Consider the following 18,782-nt stretch of genomic DNA (forward strand, 5'->3'; position numbering starts at 1 on the left):
GGTTCAGTGTCCCCAGAATACAGAGCCCACCTTCAATGTATCACCCAGCTGTACTTCTGAGTCTGGGGTCCACACTGAAGAGGGCAAGTTTGTTGCACCATAAATCTGTGGAAAAGGAATTTATGCTCCTAAACCCAACATAATAGGTATAATATGGCTTGCCTTTAGCCTGAAGGAAACTGATATAGCAGTTGGTGTTGTGGACTTATTTATAGGTATTTTTTCAATATAATTTTTATTTGCAGTCTCTTGTGTTCCTGTAAATATGTATTAACTATTTTTTTTTCTAATGGGGCTCTAAGACTGACCAGAAAGAAAATACATTAATGAATTTGGGGAAGAAGGTATTCTAAACATAATAAATGTTGCTGAGTGATATGAAATGATGTGGCACATTCAAACCTTGCAGAGGAATGTAGGCAGATGGGAAGTGTGGGGAAATCATTAACGCAAAGAAGCAGACTGTTGAGATTCTGTGGACCACAAAAGCAGACTAGCTATTGACTGAAGGAAAAGGTAAGGATTAAATTAAAGAATCATTATGGAATGGAAATGGGAAGCTTTTGGTTTTTGGAAACATTTGGACTCAAGATCCATCTCCCAGCTTCTCAGAATGTTAGGGGATCCTGTTTGTGCCTACTCAAAATGATGCATTTTCTTTCTTCAGGAAGAGAAGTACTATTTATGACTTTTGTGTTAACAAACCCCAGGGTTCCTAAGGAAATGAACTCTGACTTTTATACAACATTTTTACTTAAGCCAGAACAAAGGAAATAATGGACGTCCAGAGATCAAAGGGCTGCCTTCCACTCAGTTCCCTTTAAAAATCAATAATCATTTTTTATGTTTTTTTAAATTCTTTTTAAGGAAGCAACATCTGGCTTTATGGTATTTGGCAGCATTCAGAGCAGCCTATGCTAGTTATTTTGATATTCAAACATGAGCATGATTACTGTATGACAATTAAAGTTGAACCAGTTGAGTAAGAATGAGAGTAATGAAAAACACTGAAGTGGAACCCTACGTATTTATAGTGATCTTTGTAGATCATCTGGCCCACCAAATTTGCAGTCATACAGGTGAACTCACAAGTTTACATGGCTTGACACAATTTTGCTGTTCACACATTTGTGAAACTTTGCTATATAATATCTTATTTTGAAGTGTTAAATCTTATAGTATTCCTTTATACAAGTTATATAGGGTTAAAAACAACATCCACTTTACATGTAAATTGTGTTATGACAGGATTGATAGTATAGGTACATGTGTAGGGGTCACACTTCAGCTGAAGTTCATCTTTGAATTCATTCATTCATTCACTTACTAAATTTAAATAGGTAAAGAATTAGAAAAATGGCTTTTAACCCTTTCTTCATCCTTAGAAATAGACCCATTATCTGGCCAGACCCAGGGTTATGTCTTAGCAATTTGCTCCCATCTGAAGCATGCTGAAGAAAATGATTCTTTCCATGAAGACTCTTAACAGAATCTTAAGCCTGAGTCTATCCAGGATACTAGTCCAGGTTTCACAAAGTATTATGTGCCCCAGAAAAAAATGAATTGCTTACCAATGCAATGGGGTGACTTCAGCTGTGCCCGGTGCTGAACTTGGCATGGTGTAAATATGTCAGAGGGTTGCCTTCACCAATTTTTGTACATATGTTCTTCAAGGCTTCTATTACCAATGGTGATGTTATTAAGAGTTCAGGGATACTACCTTTCATTAATGCAAAACATGACTTATGCCACAAATATTGTCTTAGTTATCATGCATGTGTAATTATTCACACGTTTTGGATAAGGAAATAAAACTAAGAGAGGCAAATGACTTGTCTAAGATCTCATGCTGAGTAAATGCTTGGTACTTACCAATTCATGTAATTTTCTAAGTAGATTAATGTGGCAGATCTTTAGTCTCCTGGTCAAATTTTCACAAAATGTATAATCATGGCTTCCATAGTATATGGCAGTGTTGAAAAGAAGAAAAGTTTATAGTAGAAATGTGACTTGACCATGAAAGTTGGGGGATGGAGAGGGATGAAGGGGGGAAATGGGACATCTGTCATAGCATAAACAATAAAAGATAAACAATGAAAAAAGAAAGAAAAAACTTGCAGGACCTGCTGTCTGAAAGGACGTCAATGGCCAGGGAGCTATCCCTGGTGCTGAATCTGACATGTTGAAAATAGGTCAGAGGATGTCCTTCACCAATTTTCCCACACATTTTCTTCTAGGTTTTTACTTCCAATGGCAATAGTATTAATAAATGCTATACTTATAAAAAACTTTCAAGCGCTTATGGAAAGCAGTATGGAACTTCCTCAGAAAACGGAAAATGGACCTTCCTTTTGACCCAGCAATTCCACTGCTGGGACTATATCCTAAGAACACTAAAACACCAATACAAAAGAACCTTTGCACCCCGATGTTCATAGCAGCACAATTTACAATAGCTAGGTGCTGGAAGCAACCTAGATGCCCATTAGTAAATGAATGGATCAAAAAACTATGGTACATTTACACAATGGAATCCTATGCAGCAGAAAGAAAGAAGGACCTTCTACCCTTTGCAACAGCATGGATGGAGCTGGAAAGCATTATGCTAAGTGAAATAAGCCAGGCAGTTAAAGACAAATACCATATGATCTCACCTTTAACAGGAACCTAAACAATAAAACAAAGAAACAAGCGAAATATAACCAAAGACACTTAAATAGAGGACAGGCTGATAGTGAACAGAGGGGAGAAGGGAGGGAATTTCAGGGGAGAATGGGAAGGGTTTACAGGAACAAATTTAAAGGACACAGGGACAAAAACTAGGGGCGGTGGTAATGGGAGGGAAGTGGGGAGGGTTGGGTGGGTGGGCTGGAATGGGAGTATAGGACAGGAAACTGTACTTGAACAATGATTAAAATAAATAAAACCTTTCAAACATTTTAAGGACTCTTTTTAAATTATAGCTTTGTTCAGTTATTATTGACATAGCATTAAATTTACCTTATTAAGGTATGCAATTTAGCAGATTTTAGTATATTCACAAAGTTGTGGAATTATCATCATTATGTAATTTTAGAACATTTTTTACTACTAAAAAGAGACACCAATCCCCTCAGCCTCTAGCAACTAGGAATCTACTTACTGTCTGTACAGATTTGCCAATTCTGGACTTTTATATAAACGGAATCATACAATATGTGGCCTTTCAGGACTGGCTTCTTTCATGTAGCATAATGTTTTTGAGAATTATCCATGTTGTAATATGTATCAGTATTTTATTAATTTTTATTGACAAACGATAACCCATTGAATGGATATACCATTTTATTCATTAATTCATTAGCTGATGAACATTTAAGTTGTTTCTATATTTTGGCTATTCTGCTAGGAACACTGATATGCAGAATTTTTTCTGTGGACATTTGATTTCAGTTCCCTTTGGTATATAGCTAGGAGTAGAGTTGCTGGGCAACATAATCTTTTTATTATTTGAGGAACTGCTAAATACCAAGCAGCTGCACTATTTTACATTTCAACAAGCAATGTATGAAGATTCAAATTTCTCTATGTCCCTTATCAACCTTTGTTATTGTCTTTCTTCTTAATTTTAGTCACCCTAGTGGGTGTGAAGTTTTATCTTGTGGCTTTGACTTGCACTAGCATTTCCTTAATGCCTAATGATGTTGAGCATCTTTTCCTGCACTTACTGGCCATTTGTTCTCTTCTTTGGAAAAAGGCCTATTTAAATCTTTTGCCTATTTTTTTAAAGTTGTGTGATTTTTCTTTCTATTGTTATGGTGAAAAGTTCTTTTTGCATTTCAGATGCAAGTCCCCATTAAATATACCATTAAATGGTATTAAATATACCATTTGCAAATATTTTCTCTTATTGTGTGTGTTGTCTTTTCACTTTCTTGATATGTGAAGGACTATTTTCAAACCAGTGATCCTTCTCTGATTCTTCCCAATCCCCCCCTCAGCAACTCTCCCAGGGTTTATTCACAGAATGTAATAAGAATTCCAATATTCATCTGAGTAGCTTCATTATGAAGCAGGGGATTCATTTACAACATAATTGTTGGGAAATATTATATGAAAGAAAAATTTTAGTGGTTTTCTAGTAAAAGACCTGTTTGTGAAACTGAGTGACATAGGATATGTGGTATCTGCAGAAGAAGAGGTGTACCTCAACCACTGTGTTTTTCTCATTACACTGCTTGAAAATGATAGCCAGGAAAGAAATAAATGGGAGCCCAGAACTCTTTTCTATCCTTAAAACTATTAAGTTCTTGTTTTCAATTCTATTGTTTGGCAAGAAAATAATCCCTTTTATACAATCAGAGAAAGATTAAACTACTTTAATTGGAAATTATTACCTTCTGCAAAAGAGTTTTTCCCATTGGTGAAAAGCAAAATGAGAAAAAGAATCTAGTGAGTTAAATGAAATCAGTTTTATTCTCTTAAAAAGTTCCAGATACAATATTTATCCAACACCTACCCTTGAGTTGAAAAAATATCTCCTAACTCTCATGGCCCTGAGCTGAAAATATTCAATACATCTCTCCCATATTGACAGTTCTCCACTATGAGCTTAAGTTAAAAGAATGCTTTTCCTCCTGCTTAAATTAATAATTGCTATCAATATAACTGGAGAATCATTCAAATATTTAAATTTTAATTTGTTCATAATAGTAGATGACATTTAGTAACATTTATTTTAATGTTTATTTTGTTGGGCAGAAATTAGAGTGATATAATAGTTTCAATTACAAATATCTGAAATTTCCACCTAGTTTATATAGCTTTCAATATATTTTGCCCTAGTACTTTAATGTCATAAGACTTAGGGACATCTGAAATACTTTTTACATTTTATCTAAATAATTCCTGTGTAGACTTACTTTTTAAAATAAATACATAAGAACTATGTCCTATTTTTGATGTCACTGTGATCTCTAGAAGATTGGTTAGTGTGCATATGAACATGTGTTCATAGGTGAGTAATTTATCTTCAGGAACTACCTAGTCCTTGGAGGGGCCATCTCTCCTGGGCCAGCATGGTCCCAAATGCCAGAGCATCAAGAAAGGAGGCCCATTAGGACCTCCTAATACAGAAAGAAAAAAAAATATAGTTAATACAGGTCCTTAATAGTTTTTAAAAATATATTTTATTGATTATGCTATTACAGTGGTCCCATTTCCCCCATTTATTCCCCTCTGCCCTGCATTACTTCCCCACCTTAGTTCATGTCCATGGGTCGTACATATAAGTTCTTTGGCTTCTACATTTCTTATACTATCCTTAACCTTCCACTGTCTATTTTGTATCTAACATTTATGCTACTTATTCCCTGTACCTTTTCTCCCATTCCTCTCCCCTCCCCACTGATAACCTCCATGTGATCTCCATTTCTGGGATTCTATTCCTCTTAGAGTTTTTTGCTTAGATCATTTTTGCTTTTGTTTTTTTTATGTTTGGTTGTTGATAGTTGTGAGTTTGTTGTCATTTTACTGTTCATAGTTTTGATCTTATTCTTTTACTTAGGTAAGTCCTTTTAACATTTCATATAATAATAAGGGCTTGGTGATGATGAACTCCTTTAACCTGACCTTATCTGGGAAGCACTTTATCTGCCCTTCTATTCCAAATGATAGCTTTGCTGGATAGAGTAATCTTGGATGTAGGTCCTTGCCTTTCATGACTTCAAATACTTCTTTCTAGCCCCTTCTTGCCTGCAAGGTTTCTTTTGAGAAATCAGCTGAGAGTCTTATGGGCATTCCTTTGTAGGGAACTCCTTTTCTCTTGCTGCTTTTAAGATTCTCTCCTTACGTTTAATCTTGGGTAATGTAATTATGATGTGCTTTGATGTGTACTTCCTTGGGTCCAACTTTTTTGGGACTCTCTGAGCTTCCTGGACTTCCTGGAAGTCTATTTCCTTGGCCAGATTGGGGAAGTTCTCCTTCATTATGTCTTCAAATAAGTTTTCAGTTTCTTGCTCTTCCTCTTCTCCTTCTGGCACCCCTATGATTTGGATATTGGAATGATTAAAGTTGTCCCGGAGGTTCCTAAGCCTCTCCTCATTTTTTGAATTCTTGTTTCTTCATTCTATTTTGGTTGAATGTTTATTTCTTCCTTCTGGTCCAAACCGTTAATTTGAGTTCCAGTTTTCTTCCCTTCACTGTTGGTTCCCTGTACATTTTTCTTTATTTAACTTTTCATAGCCTTTACTTTTTCCTCTATTTTGCAACCATACTCAATCATTTCTGCGAGCATCCTGATTACCAGTGTTTTGAATTCTGCATCTGATAGGTTGGCTATCTCTTCATCACTTAGTTGCATTTTTTTCTGGAGCTTTGATCTGTTATTTTATTTGGGCCATTTTTTTTGTCTTGTCACACCTATTATGTAGTGAGGGGAGGAGCCTTAGGTGTTCCCCAGGGTGGGGCAACCTATATGTTGTGATACTGCATGCGGAAGAGGGGTTTGAGAGGGAACAGTGCCACTTGCTCTGCTCTCTGCCAGTTTTCAGTCCCCACCTACCCACAAGCAAATTGGGCCCTTCTGGTGCTGATTCCCAGGTGGGTGAGTGTGTGTACATTCTAGTACCCTGTGGGTCTCCCCAACAAACTCTCCTGTGAGGCTGGGAGTTTCTCCTGCTGCTGCCTCAACCCCCACAGGTGTTTTTAGTTAGAGGCTTTGAGGCTTTATTTCCCCACACTAGAACCCTGGTTTGCATGGTCTGTCTCGCTCCCCAGTTTTTCCTTCCAGTTTATCTGCACGCAAATATGGGATCACCCACTTCACCAGCCGCCGCCTCACCTAGTCTACCAGCTGCAACTTTGCCTGCTCTAGTCTTCCAGCCACTGCCTCGCCGCATGTCCTCTCCACTTGGGCTGCCCATCTCCACACCTTCTACCAGTCTGGATAAGTGTTTCTTCTTTAACTCCTTGGTTGTCAGACTTCCACACAGTTCAATTTTCTGGCAGTTCTGGCTGTTTTTTGTTTTTAAATGTGTTGTTGTCCTTCTTTTGGTTGTGTGAGGAGGCACGGTGTATCTACCCATGCCTCTATCTTGGCTGGAAGTCCCCTTAATAGTTTTTAAGAGTGCAAAGAGTATAGAGGTTTTCCAGAGACCAAAGAGTTTGAGAACTTCTGGTCTAGATTATGTAAATAACAAAGAAGTCTCAAACATCCATATCTTAACACAGCAAAGAGGTCTTTTTTTCTTGCTCATGCACAGTCTTCATGCTTCTGAAAGGGTATATTGTCAGAAGAAAAGAAAATTATTTAAATTTAATTGCCTTTGTTTAATGAGAAACCCCCTATGTTATCCTTAGGTTTCTCATTTTTCTAATAAATTTGTGAAATTTCATCACTTGTTAGGAAGAGTTCAAAGACTAGTACTTGGAAATTTCTGATGTCTGGGACAATTATGGATGGAAAGAATGTGAAGGGAGCGTAAGATCTTACTTTGTTTAAATGCTGAAAGAGCCCATCAGAGAGAGGGCTGATTAAAGATATTGGAAAAGAGATACTCAATGGAAATCCTGAAGGAGGGGAAAGGGCAAAGGAGGGAATGGTCTGAAACAGGAGGATAGACAGACAGACATCTGTCTCTTCCACCGAAACTGGTTGGAAAGAGAGATGAGAGGGTGCCCTTGAAGATACATTAGTTGGGAGAAGGAGAGAAGCTGAGTGTGTCCACTCTTAGTGGCACTGATTCTGTCTGTGAATCACAGGCAAGTTCATTGCTACGAGTAAGGCGGGCAGGAAATGGTGGAGGTTTAGGAGGTCCATTGCAGGAATGGGGGAAGGGAGCAGACTGAGAGCAAACAAGTCATGGAGCAGGACCTAAGGTCCAGTTGAGTTTAGACTTTAAATGGTAATAGCATGAAGCACATGGTAGCCTATCTTTTTGAACTGTGCTTCTTAATGTGGATTTTAACAGAGAAAGGGTTGGATTGAGTGTAGGGAGCTGGTGCTTATTGAAAGGCTGTGTGTATGATGGTTAGAAGCATGGCCTTTGAAGCCAGCTGGCCTGGTTAGAATCCTGACTCTGTCACTTGCTTCCTATTCAGTAAAATGGTGTTGTTTTCATGTTGGTAATAATGGTTTTGTGGCATTTTTGAGGACTAAGTATCTTAATACATGCTGTGGATTTCCTTGCTATACCTCCTGCACTGGGAGTTAAGGGCCACACCTTGGTTTCAGGCTTAGGTGGACGTGGAGTTTTTCCTCCGAGGGTGTGCCCTGCTCAGACTCCTCCTCTGTGGCCCTCAGGATCCTCCCTGGTTACGGAGGGCTCAAATGGGGAAGGTGTACCTGGCTCTTTCCATATTGTTGTTCCAAACTGTATTTTGGCATAATCTCTAAGCCCTACTTCCCTCAGTCCTTTAACTTTGAGTCTAAATTACCTATTTTGGAGGTAAACTACACCCTTCCTCTGGGTACATTTTTATTCTAATCATTCTAGTCTACCCATTCGTCTGCTTGTCCCCCAGATAGATCCCTCTGGGTCACAGGGAAAGGTCATAGACATGCAAGATGCAAAAGATAAAAATATATTTTACAAATCTCATTTCATTGATCATCTCTCTTGATTCTCGTATGAGAGGATGTTCTTATCAACCTAAAATACCCAAGCCTGACTCTCAGAGGGATTACTTCCATTCTGAGCCTGTGCCCCTCCCCCTCAGTAAACACAGGGTTCTGTGTGTACAGAAGTGGAGGCTGATGAACAGGAGAGAAGGAAGAAGTGAAAGAGCTAGAAGTCCCGATGAACTTGAGGAGCAAGTTCGAGAGGGGGAGGAGAGGTGACTTCTGACCTAGAGTGGGAGGTAAAGCTGATGATTTTAAGGGGGCTTGCTTCCAGAAGATGAAAAGACCTAGGATGTAACCATTGAACTGAGCTGCTGAAGAGAGGTTGAACATGACTGGTGTGGAGGACACAAAGACTGAGTTTCAGTTGTTCGAGTGAATGTTGAAATGAACAGGTCTGGTGTCAGAGTCCTTTATAAATGTTGAGAGTGATCTTGGAGTTAGTAAAGCGTGGGCAGGGGCTGGGTGAGCAGGGCCCTGAGCTGGGGCAAGGCAGGCGCCTCCCAGGGAGAGGAGGGCCACAGAGGTGGAAGAACCTTGGTTTTTAATTAGCACTTGGCAGCTCTCATGCATGACTTCGCATGGTCCTCCCAGGAACCCGATGAGATGCACACAGGGAGGGAAATAGACTTTCTCCAAGAAAACCAGCTGTTTCACATCAGCATTAGGACTCAGGTCAAGTGTCCCGAACGCCTGCTTGAGTGTAGTTGGTAGGGTAATAATATGGGTGTAATAATTTATAGTTTTAATTTGAACATTTCACCTCAAATGTCTTATGATGTGCTTGAGTGTGATATTGTTATGTTAAGAATTACATGTGTATTATTTTATAATAAAAGGTTTTGTAATAAAAAGGGCATTATTTGTGTCACGCCCTGTAGTTTGCTATAAGAGCCTTGTTCCTCTGTGTACTATGCACAGTAGAAGACCAGCCTCTTAGAAAAAAAATCTTATGGACTCTACACAGAAAAGGAAGGGCATTTCTCTAAGTTTTCTATATTCTAGTCTGTGCCCAGAATCTTCAGGCTGTAAATGGTGGGGAAGAGCTTTGGACCTGCAGGAACTGGTTGGTCCAGGAGAGGTTCTTATGATGCCATCTAGTGTCCATGATTGGACTTATCCACAAAGCTTTGACTACAAATACTCTAAAAAGTAATTTATTTAAGGAAATTGCAAGTAACTGCTTAAAACAGCTATTAAAACACCTAACATTTTTCTCTCCCTATCAGGCAGATTTCTTAACCTGGCCTTTGGGTTGCCCTGAGGGCTGGACCAATTCAGTGAATTACTTCATTTCATAAAACAGAAGTTATGACCTAGTGACATCCACGGTTATCTTAAAACCAGCACTTTCTGTGAGGTCTCAGGTCACTTGGCATAGTGAGCAGATTGCTAGGCTTGGCACCACAAGTGTCTGAGGCATTCAGGCCTTGACTCTGTAGGGTGGGGTATAACAAAAGTGCTTTATAAACTTGAATATGTTATGCGAAAGTATTAGATACAGCAATTTTTTCATACCACTATTCCAGGCCCATGACACAGCTCCTTAATCCTCATAACATATCTACCGGATAAGCATTACTATCTAGATTTTATATCTGAAAAAACTGAGGCTCAGAGAGGTTAAATGGCTTGCCCAGGGTCATATAGCTAGTTTTGTCTTTGTTATACTACATTGCCATTATGATACCAGTATTAAAAATTAATATTAAGTCATTCACCAAAAATTTGTTAATGATCACTGGTACCACCCATTGGCTTAGGAAAAAAGTACATAAAGATTTATGAGTGTTATGAACTGAATATTTATGTCCCACTAAAATCTATATGTTGAAGCCCTAACCCATAATGCAATAGTAAGTGGAGATAGGCTCTTTATGGAGGTAATTAAGTTACATGAGGTCACAGGGGAGGGCCCTGACCCAATAGCATTAGTGTCCTTATGAGAAGAAGAAGAATGGAGACCTCACTGTCCCTCGGCAGGCATGCCCAGTGAGAAGGCCTGCAGGCCGGGAAGAGGGCTCTCACAGAACCAACCCTGCCGTCACTCTCGTCTCAGGCTTCCAGCTTCCAGAACCATGTAAGCCCCCAGACTGTGGTATTTTGTTATGGCAGCCCTGCCCGAGCCAAGACAGTGCAGAGGTACCTCCCTCAAGGTGCTTCCAGCCTGAGTAGGGAAATCGACAGATAAATGACATCTCAACTTGCCAAGGTAGATGTATGAACACCTCATGTTTCTGAATGATTGCTTTACAGAGGTGTCAAACTCATTTTCATCGTGGGCCACATTAGCCTCGCAGTTGCCTTCAAAGGGCTGAATGTAATTTTAGGACTGTATAAACGTAACTACTGTATTTTTTGGACTATAAGACACACTTTCCCCCCAAAATCTGGGAGGAAAAGGGGTTTGTGTCTTATAGTAGAATGTAGCTTACCTGGCTCACTGTTGGGGTGGTGGAGGCGGCCTGTGTTATTTATGTTATCAAATATCTTACCACATTTTTTGCTTCAAAATATTTTTTCCTATTTTCCTCCTCTAAAACCTATGTACATCGTATCATCCGGTGTGTCTTATAGTCCTAAAAATACAGTACTCCTTAACTGAGGGCAAAGAGCTCAGTGCTGCCACTGGGTAGAAACAAGGTGCTGGGTGGGATAAAACAAGGTGGAGGGCCAGATTCGGCCCACGGGCCTTGTGTTTGCCACCTGTGCTTTAGAAAGAATCCTGACAGTGGAAGAGACGGTGGTAATGGGCTGCCACCAGATGCTAGACAGCAACTCTAAACCCAAATACGTTTCAGAGAGATGACCTCTACTTGGAGATATGTCATCACTGATGCATGTGGACTTCCTCACAAAATCCGTGGGCCTTGTCTGCGTGGGAGCCAGAACAGAGCTGCAGAACCAGTGACTGAGTGCGGCTTGGATTTCTGGTTCATGCACAGAACTTCTGGTCTTCAGTTGCCACATCTATAAAAAAAGGAATTTTGACTAATTGCCATTTAAGGCAGTAATCTGAGTATTTTTACTTACCTTCTCCTCTAAAAGAGTTTTGAAAAACTGGGAAATTTTCCATACTTGAAAGTTGATATCTAAAATTTTCCAATAGAAAAGTAGTTTTTAAGGATGTAATTTCTATTGCGTTATAAATAAATATTGACATTTTAAAATAAAATCATCACCTGACTTAGTTTCCACTAGAGTCTAAATAATGTTTATTAGAACATCACTGTCATTCATAAAAACAGACTAATTTTGCATCATTGCTTTTTTCATTGAAATCTTATTTCCACTCCCAGAATTTTATTTAATGCAGCATATTTTTATGTTTGAAAGTATTTTTACTCAAAATTACTTAAATTTTTATTTACTATAATTATTAATAGTAAAACTTGAATCACTACATTATAAATATTATACATTATTTCACATAGTAAAATTTTATTAGATACATACAACCCTTTCAAAATCTACTGGGGAATGTTATTTTTTGTTAGAGATAAGATTTAATCTCAAATTTATTTGTATTTTGGGTTTTACAGATACAAACACTGAGAAACACTGTTCTCAAAAGTGGATGAAAAGAGTTTTGTTATAACTAAATAATTCAAGTCAATTCTTTCAACTTCTGAATTGCATGCCAAAAGTAGCATAGTAATCTCCCATTAAATACTATTTTAAGTCATCAACAAACCACTTCTGGTTCTCCTTCAAATCTGTTGAAAGCAATGAATTAGAATCCACCTGACCTACAAAAGAATTGATTATCCATCCACTCAAGAGTCAGTCACTTTCTCGGTTCTGGGAAGTACCCCAACACAATCATCTCACTGACAAACACTCCTGCTAAGCCTGATTGCTAAGTAAGGCAGGCAAACAGCCCTGCCTGAGTGTCATCTGGATGACAGAAGATGCCACTGATATTTCTCACCGTTATTTTACTTCGTTCTCTTGAGACTCTCCCTCAATGGAGAAATGCTTTCTTTGAGTGAAGTTGCCATCATTATTATAACCCAACTCTACAATGTATCAGAATTTACATATCCACCAAATACTCAATTTAAATACAAAATCTCCTCTCTTGAGAGAAGAAAAGGAAAGACATGAAGACTGAATGCAAGTTTTTGGTGTCTTATGTTCGGAGGCTTCTCTGAAAGCAAGATTTAAAATGTCCCCTTGTAGAACATAGGCAGGAAAATCTCAGATATTTCACACAGAAATATTTTTACTGACATGTCCCCTAGAGGAAGGGACATAAAGTAAAGAATAAATAAGTGGGACCTCATCAAAATAAAAAGCTTCTACACGGCAAAAGAAAACAGTATTAAAATAAAAAGAGAACCAACTGTATGGGAAAATATATTTGCCAATGATACCTCAGATACAAAGGTTTAATCTCCAAAATATATAAAGAACTTACATGACTCCACTCTAAAAAAGACAAGTAACCCAATGAAAAAAATGGGCAAAGGACTTGAATAGACACTTCTCCAAGGAGGACATACAGAGGATCCAGAGACACATGCAAAGATATTCAATATCGCTAGCCATCAGAGAGATGCAAATTAAAACCACAATGAGATACCACTTCACACTAGTCAGAATGGCCATCATAAACAAAGCAATGGACAACAAGTGTTGGAGAGATTGTGGAGAAAAGGGGACCCTAGTACACTGTTGGTGGGACTGCAGACTGGTACAACCACTATGGAAAACAGTATGGAACTTCCTCAGAAAACTAAAAATGAACCTTCCTTTTGACCCAGCAATTCCAATGCTGGGACTATATCCTAAGAACCCTGAAACACCAATCCAAAAGAACCTATGCACCCCAATGTTCATAGCAGCACAAGTTACAATAGCTAAGTGCTGGAAGCAACCTAGGTGCCCATCAGTAAATGAGTGGGTCAGAAGACTATACATTTATACAATGGAATTCTATGCAGCAGAAAGAGAGAAGGAGCTCCTACCCTTTGCAACAGCATGGATGGAGCTGGAAAGCATTATGCTAAGTGAAATAAGCCAGGCAGTTAAAGACAAATACCATATGATCTCACCTTTAACAGGAACCTAAACAACAAAGCAAACAAACAAACAAGAAAAATATAGTCAAAGACACTGAAATAGAGGACAGTCTGACAGTGACCAGAGGGGAGAGGGGAGGGAATTTCAGGGGAGAATGGGAAGGGTTTACAGGAACAAATATAACGGACACATGGGCAAAAACTATGGGGGTTGGAAATGGGAGGGAGGTGGCGAGGGATGGGTGGGTGGGCTGGAATGGGAGTATAGGACAGGAAACTGTACTTGAACAATGATTAAAATAAAATTTAAAAAAAGAATAAAATGGCAATAAATAAAGCATAAAAAATAAATTGTCCCCTTGTTTGGTACTCTAGAACAGCACCATCCAGTGGAAATACAATGTAAGCCAATAGGTAATTTTAAATTTCCTAGTATTATATTTTTAAAAGCTAAAAGAAACACATGAGATTAATGTTGTATATGATGCAATATTTCCAACAGATCATTTCAACACTCACTCAATATAAAAAATTAAAAATGGGATAATTTATACTCTCTGTTTTTAAGTAAATCAGGGGATTTAGTAAATCAAGGGATTTTAGCCCTTGAAATCCTGTAGCATTTCAGACAAACAACAAACCTTAATTCTGACCAGCTCCATTTCAGGTGCTCAGTATTGGATAACTCAGCCCTAGAGGCATCACAAAGAAAACTGTTAGGGACAGTTTTGGGGGTTTCCAGGAAACTAAATTACTGCCAGATATTTTTTCTTATAAACTATTTCTCCTATTTTTTTCCTCTCTAAAGTTATATCTTAGAGTCTCAGAACTGCAAAGACATAGTAGGTCCCCCTTGTGTTTGACAATAGTGAACATCCCACAATCAAGAAGGTCTTCCAAATAAACACACGGACGTTTCTAGAACAGTTCGTTTCTGGGTGAAACTAGCCATGCTTCCTTTCAAGCTTGAGTGCAGTATGCAAACCTGTGAAATCACAGACCAAAAAGTAGCTTTCCTGTGAATACCTGAAAATTGGTACACAGAATACATTTGAAATCTATTTTTTTATTGCTGGGACAGTTGGAAATTCCATAAAGCAAAAAATAGGGTGTCTTGACGTTGCTGTAAAATATGAGATTTAAGGTATGAAGAAGGGAGATGTGCACCTCACTTGTACTAAGGTCCTTACAGAGAATTGAAAATCAAGCAGACAAACGAACGACACGAGCACTCTGATGGTTCAGCAGTGTCCTTCACGAACAGTGTCTGTAAGTGACGGCTAGAGTGTTCAAAGAAGAGGGACTCCGAGTCTTTCGTGCATTATCTATTCTGTGCACTGAAGTAGCTCTATTAGTTTGAGATGATTCAAAATGTAAGTTAACAAGTCTAAGGACTTACAAAGTATAATAACATCATATAACTTTCAGTTATCTAATTTAGGAATATGTAATTCTAAAAAGAAGCTGGAGAGTAAGTGGAATTGTCTCTAGCAATGTTATTTTATGGGTTGTTACTTAACTTATAAATTTTTTGTTATTTATTCATCTTGACATATGAATAGGCTATTCGTTGTAATTATATTACAGTTCATGGGCTTCTCACAATTTCCACTAAGAAAGCCTAATTTAGTTTTCGCCTTATTTAGTTTACTGTATTTGTTCTCTAATAATTTATTTTTGTAATCTTAATAAAAATGTTAGTATGTTCCAATATACATATATTAAAATGCACACATGTACCTGTGCACTTGTGTACTATATATGCAGTAAAACATATACACAGTAGACATTTTAAAAGATTAAAGATGAAATAATTAACATTTAAATTTAAAACTTTCCATTGAAGCTCAAAATAAGAACAGTATAACTAGATATTCATTATTTTGGAAACTCTTGGTTTAACACTGTACCATGGCCATTTGAGTTTGATCTTTTCCTAATAGGCATTATTTTTAAAAATAGTTTTAGATTCACAGAAAAATGCAGGAGATAGTATAGGGCTTCTATGGACCCTGCACCCAGTTTGCCCTATTATTAACTTCCTACATTAATATGGTACATTTTTTACACCTAATATCCAATAACTAACGGCAATAGTTCATTCAGACTTCTTTTAACCTAATACCCCTTTCTGCTCCAGGATCCCATCCAGGACATCACAACACATTTAGTTGTCATGTCTCCTTAGGCTGCTCTTGAGTGTGGTAGTTCCTCAGACTTTTTTTGTTTTTGATGACCTTCACAGTTTTAAAGAGTGCTAGTCAAACATTTTTCAGGGTGCCTCTTTAATGGAATGTGTCCTTTGTCTGACGTTTTTCTCATAGTTATCCTGGGATTATGGTTTTGGGGAAGATCACAGAAAGGCAGCGTCATTTTCACCAGATCACATCAAAGTTACAATCTATTAACATGATATTTCACTGAGCTCAGGTCACATGGTAAGTTGGTAGCTCATGGGTAAGCATTCAGTGTCCTCTGCAGCCCGGTAGGAAGCCAAAAGCTGTTTCTCAAAAGTAGAGGAGTTATCCACAGGGCTTTGCTCCAAAATCCTAAGGGTGTGCATTGTAATTCACTTCTAGGTGTTTGCCAAAGACTAAAAATAGCAGCTCTTTGTACCACTGACACTTCAAGCACCATTAAATCTACTGGATTATGTGACTCAAGTGGCAGAGCAGCCTGGAGCTGTTGCAGCTTTCTCTTCTCTCACTAGTTGTCGTGCCTTTTTTAAAGTAGTAGTAGTAGGGGCCAAATAGAGACACTTATTCCTTTCCTTGATATACTCCACACCATTGGGCCCCTAGAAATTTCACTGAGTTAGAAGGCACTTGAATTTTAGGGGATTTATTTCCCATCCTCAAGTATGCAAGTATCTTATCAATGTGTGTACAGTGATTTTTTACTTCCTATCTACCAGGACTAATCAGCATATCATCATCAATCTGACAGAGCAGTGTGATGTTCTGTGAAAGGGAAAGAAGAGAGGGATGGAGGTCCCTGCAGACTAAATCATGATGCAAGGCCAAAGGGTTGCTCTGTACTGTGTTTGAACAGTGAGAATGTACTGCAGGCCTTGCCAGTTGAATTAAATTCCTTCCGGCAGTCTTTTTCAACAAGTATAGAGGAAAAAAGCATTTGCCAAATCAATAGCTGTGTACCAGGTAATAGGGAATGTGTTGATTTGCTTAAGCAAGGAAACCACATCTGGAAAAACAGTGCAACTGGAATCACCACATAATTAGATTTACAAAAATCCTCTGTCGTTATCCAAGGTCCAGCTGTCTTCTGAACATGCCAAATAGGTGAGCTGAAGACAGGCATGGTGGGTAGCACAACCTCTGCAATTTTCAAGTCCTTGATGGTGGTGCTAGTCTTTACAATTCCTCCATGAATGTGGTATTGCTTTTGGTTTACTTTTTTTTTTTTTTTATGTAGAAACAGTTCTAGTGGCTTCCATTTGGCCTTTCCTACCTTCACTTTACAGGTCAGGGAACAAATATGGGGATTCTGCTAGTGGCTGAGCACGTCTCTTTTAATCATGCATTCTGGAGCTGGGGAGATAACCACAGGATGTGTTCAGACACCCCCCTCTCCCCCGCCCCGGGCCTGATGTGAGATGAACCTGAGCTAAAGCTCCATTGAACTCTTGATTTCCCTAAGCCCCTACTGTGATAGGGAGGCACAATGATGTTTGGGGTTTCCATGAATTAGTGTCAGATTAGAGCCTTGTGTTCTAATCCCTCCAAAGTCCAACTAGTTCTTTTCCCTCACTGAACAGTCGCCCTGGTAGATGGCCACAGGACCCTCTGGGGAAACCTGGGGACAAGAATAACATTTTACATTTTTGATAATGTAGCAAGGCACTTGCTCTGTGCCTTCCCTTCATTCAAAGAGTTCTGGGTGTATAAACTGACTCAAGTCTAGAAACTGCAACATTTCTGATTACTGCTTTAGTTCAGCTGTCCATTGCAGTAACCACGCCCACCTAGTGTTTGGCAACTTAGTAACACCCTTGGTTCATGCCAACCTGGGATCCCATAATCCGCACTGCTTTTAGGAATCCAGTTTGATGGTAGAAGTTTCTACTTTAGCGTATATCTGACTCCAGAGAACAGCAATTGCATTTTTCTTCAAGGATGCTGGGGCTCCCCTCACAAATTTAGTTTTCAATGTCATGGTGAAAGGTAATGTCCTCTGAACCCTCCTGGGATGGGTGAGCAGGTCTTACATAAAAAATACACTCTACTATTCCAATGTCCCCATGACTTTGGATGGATTCCTCTACAATATCTTAGGCAGTTCTGGCACTTCATTTAGTGTAGACATTCTTGGGTGGATGGAAGTCAAGTGATGAAAGGAACTATAAATTCAGCCCAATACCACTTTATAATCCTTTATCTTGATCCCTGTAATTAGTTTCCTCCGGATGCTATAGAGAAGTAGCACAAACTGAGTGGCTCAAAACAACAGAAATTTACTCTCTTGCAGTTCTGGAGACTACCTACCCAAACTCAAGTTGTCAGCAGGGCTGTGTTTCTTTGGCGTAAACTTTCCTTCTCTCTTCCTAGTTCCTACTGGCTCTTGGTATTTCTTGGCTTGAAGCTACCCACTCCAATATCTTCTTCCATCTCCATGTGTCTCTATTACCTCTGTGTCTACATATCTCTGCATGCTCTCCTTTTATAAGGACACCAGTCATTAGATTTAGGGCCCAGACTAATCCAGCAGTGCCTCATCTTAATTGATTAAATCTGCAAAGAACCTATTTCCAAACAAGGTCACATTGAGGTTCCAGGTGGATATGACTTTTGGGGGACACTATTCATCCAAATATTATCCCACACTTTTAATATCCATAAAATATAATCCATATATTCTTTTCTTTGATTTTTTAAGCATGGGCATTTACTACAATTTCAAGTAAAATTAAAGGGAAAAAAACCCCATAGTTCTTTGCCTCAAAATGCAAATATTCTTTCCATCCAGCTTCTCCCTTTCGTGCCCACTACCATTAATCTCCCTAAACTGATTAATCTCCCAGTCTCGCCCTTTTCCAATCTTCTAACTACAGAGTGATATTCCAAAATGACATCCTTCCTGTCTTGCAACAAGGATCAAGCACAAGCTCCCTAGTCAGCCTAAGGTGGCTTTTCATGTTCTGA

The sequence above is a fragment of the Phyllostomus hastatus genome, unplaced genomic scaffold (genome assembly GCF_019186645.2).
Source record: "Phyllostomus hastatus isolate PE091 unplaced genomic scaffold, TTU_PhHast_1.1 phas_contig_58, whole genome shotgun sequence".
In the NCBI taxonomy this organism is placed as follows: domain Eukaryota; kingdom Metazoa; phylum Chordata; class Mammalia; order Chiroptera; family Phyllostomidae; genus Phyllostomus; species Phyllostomus hastatus.